We start from the raw sequence: 3,917 nt of genomic DNA, 5'->3' as shown, positions 1-3,917 counted from the left end.
TTTTCACTTTTAAAATGAAGATACTGGGGCTCGGATGTACAGACATCGCTCATGGTTACAGAGCTCACACGATGCACAGCCTGAGTTTTAACTAAGGCTTGTTTGATTCTTAAGCCAAACCCTTACCCATGCCCTATACTGCCTCCAAAAGTCTCGCCGGCCTTTGGAGCGAGGACATCCTGTATTCCTACAGAATCAGAACAAGACTGGAGTAGACGGTGGATGAGTTCCTCAAAGCGTGGGCCCTTCTTCCTTTGGATTTCAAAGAATCATTTCAGTGAAGTTCTGTTAGAGTCAAAAGGTGACATCCTTCCACAGACAGTTGGCCAAAGCTAAGTCCAGCCCTGGCACCTCAAGGGCTTGGCCGTTTCCTCTGATCTTGTTGTCAAGGCAACCCAGATTGCTCTGTGGTTTTGTAGCTCTTCTTCATCTTTCTTCCTTGTCTCCCCACCTGCTCAAGAGAACACTTGAGAAACAGCTCCAAGGGGCCCACTTGCCAATGATTGAAGGAGATGCAGGAACTTCAAGGCCCCAAACAGAAAGAACTACCTTCCCTAAACACCTTGAGGCAGAAGCTCATTCACAGCTGTCCTCCAAAGCTTTCCAAGGTGCCTGGAACAAGGAGGTAGTCAGTAAATGTTGAATGAACTGACCAATTATGGAAAGGGGGGTTCTAAAGTAGTCGGCTTTGGAAAACAAGGGTAAAACAATACCAGAATAAAAGTACACGTGTATGTATGTGTGTGTGCACCGGAGCGGAGGCTCAGCGAACCTTGTGATGGGCCAGCCTGTGTCCCTCCACTTCTCTCCACATCTTGTGAGCTGGAGCTGTCAACGTGGACGGTTCCTGCCTACCCAGGCTTCTGGCCTGAAGAGTATCTCTCTCTGTGTATCTCTGTCTCTCTTAATTGTGGTGAAATACACATAATACAAATGTTATCATCCTAAGCATTTTTAAACATACAGTTTGGTTGTGTTAACTATACTCAATAAATGGTCACTGGATAATTGCTCTTGCTCTATTTTATTTTTTTCTATGGGTTTCAGTCTCTTGGTTTAAGAGCAATTTTGGCTTTATGATGTACTGACAATTGTAAGTACTTCTTGACTGCCCTCTAGTGGGAAAGATGAAAAAGTGAAACTCCAAGGGAGTCCTGCAGGAATGAGCGGTTTGGTTTGGTTTGGTTTGGTTTGGTTTGGTTTGGTTTGGTTTGGTTTGGTTTAAAGCCCACAGCACCCAGTATTCCCAGGCGGAATCCCATCTACGTACCAACCAGGCCTGACCCTGCTTAGCTTCCCAGATCAGATGAGATCGGGCTCCTTCAGGGTGATATGGCCATAAACTGAGTGGTCCTTTTTTCCCCTAACTCGTTGGACTTTACGCCATCCAAAACTGTGATGGACTCAAGGTGGCAGTTTATCCTCACCTTGCAGATTACAGATGAGGATGACACGTAGAGCTTCTCACACCGCGGTGAAGAACCAGTATTTTAAAAAAATTATCTGCTGCAAATCAATCCATTTGTAAAATTTTTTAAAAAATGAGTTACTAGATAATTATATTCCATACAAAATTTAAAAAAACCTATTTTTTATTATCGGATACAAGAGACAAAATCACATTTCAATAAATATAATTAAAACATAGGAAAAGGTAAAATAAATGCAAAATCTCTCCATGTTATTCATTCAATGTGGATATTATAGATGATTAATACAGAAAATTGCTATCGTGCTAATGACTTTTTGTTGTTCTGCATTCACAATTAAACAAAAAATTATAAGTGAAATGTCTCGATTCCCTACTTCAAATAAACAGTATATTAAGATTATGGCTTTTTAATGGACAAATGCTCATGCTTATGGCTCGTTAGCCTATTTAACCCACGAAGAATGGAATATAATGCTATCCGCAATGTACAATGGCTGTCAAAACTGCTTTTATGTTTTGTCTTAGTAAGAGCTTTAGTGGAGAAACTAGTCTCACAGAGGTTTGTTGATGGGAATGAAAGGAGAAATTTTTTTAAAATATTTTATTATTTATTTATTTGCCAGAGAGACAGCGAGAGTGAGCACAAGCAAGGGGAGTGGCAGGCAGAGGGAGAAGCAGGCTCCTCACTGAGCAAGGAGCCCGATGTGGGACTCAATCCCAGGACCCTGGGATCATGACCTAAGTCGAAGGCAGACTCCTAACAACTGAGTCACCCAGGCATCCCAGGAGAAATTTTTTAAAAGATTATTTATTGATTTTGGCGAGAGAGAGAGCACATGGGGGGAGGAAAAGAGAGAAAAGGAGAGAGAGAGAATCTCAAGCTGACTTCCTACTGAGCACAGAGCCCAACTTGGAGCTCGATCTCCCGACCTTGAGATCATGACCTGAGCTAAAATCAAGAGTCTGACACTCAACCAACCAAGCCACCCAGGCACCCCTACAAGAAATTATTTTAAAGCAATTTCACAAAGCTCAGGATTTTCATCTCATACTTTTATCCAAAATGAAGCAAATGATTCTGCTTTTCAAAATCCATCTTCACCTCTTCATCCATTGCCAGTTCCACCAATTTATCCTGTAAACTTGTACAGCCGACTCTTGAACAACATGGGGGTTGACAGTACTGTATTTACTGAAAAAACTCTGCATATAAGTGGACCTGCACAGTTCAAACCTGTATTGTTCAAGGGTCAATTGTACAATTAAATCAAATTATCTTTTTAAAAAAATTCTAATTAGTTGACATACAGTTCAATATTGGTTCAGTAGTAGAGTTTAGCGGTTCATCATTTGCATATAACACCCAGTGTTCAGCATAAGAAGTGCCCTTCATAATACCCATCACCCACCTATCTCATACCCCACTCACCTCCCTCCATCAACCCTCAATTTGTTCTCTATAGGTAAGAGTCCCTTTTGGGGTCCCTATGTGGCTCAGTCAACTAAGTGTCTGATTCTTGATTTCAGCTCAGGTCATGATTTCATCAGGGTCGTGAGATGGAGTCCTGAGCTGGGCTCCGCACTCAGCGGACGATTCTCTCTTTACCTCTCCCTCTGCCCTCCGGCCTCCCCTCCTAAAATAAATAAGTAAATCTTAAAAAAAAAAAAAAAAAAAGGAGGGGTCTCTCATGATTTGTTTCCCTCTTTCTCTTTCTCCTCACCTCTCAAATGTTCATCTGTTTTGTTTCTTAAACTCCACATATGAATGAAATCATATGGTATCTTTCTCTGATGGACTTATTTCGCTTAGCATAATACACTCTAACTTCATCCATGTCGTTGCAAATGGTAAGATTTCATTCTTTTTGATGGCTGAGTGGTAGTCCATTGTAGACATACATATACCACATCTTCTTTATCCAGTCATCAACTGATGGGCATTTGGGCTCCTTCCATAGTTTGGCTATTGTCAATAGTGCTGCATATTATTTTTCAATGAAAGCAATGGTTTCGGGATCTGTAAATTTCCCATGCACAGATCTTCTTTTGATGGAAATAAAATTTAAACAATTTTGTCAAATCTCTAAGTCATTTGGCTATATCATTTTACAGATGTGCAATATCAAGATGATGACCTACTTTTTTGGTAATTGCTGTTAAACAATGGAGCATGGTGTAACAGTGTGGAAATTCTCTTCTTCCAAGCTGCTTTTATTTTTACTCTTTGATCTTATCTGCCGTTGAAAACCATATTGTAGTCTTTCCTTGCTTAAGAGTAGTAACATCATCAAAAATGCCAAAAATATCACACAAATCAACAAGGCTGTTGTTCAAGCCACGTTTTCAAAAGGTGGGGCCCTTATAAAGAAGGGTGTTTTTTTACTTTCTAGAAACACCAAGAGTTTGTTTCATATTCAAACATTCCTGATAGAACTTTCCCCTTCAGGAAGCACCTTATCTCAGTATGCAGCAATAGTTGATGATC

At 40.5% G+C, this 3,917-nt stretch overlaps 1 pseudogene; it reads right to left on the bottom strand.

The window, feature by feature from the left end:
• Nucleotides 1-1,225: 1,225 nt before the first annotated feature.
• Nucleotides 1,226-1,344, bottom strand: LOC113252555 (5S ribosomal RNA; annotated as a pseudogene).
• Between the last annotated feature and the right edge of the window lie 2,573 nt (nt 1,345-3,917).

Source organism: Ursus arctos, unplaced genomic scaffold (genome assembly GCF_023065955.2).
Source record: "Ursus arctos isolate Adak ecotype North America unplaced genomic scaffold, UrsArc2.0 scaffold_7, whole genome shotgun sequence".
NCBI classification, from domain to species: Eukaryota; Metazoa; Chordata; class Mammalia; order Carnivora; family Ursidae; genus Ursus; species Ursus arctos.
The sequence above is the reverse complement of the archived record's forward strand: the minus strand, read 5'-3'. Positions and strand labels throughout refer to the sequence as shown.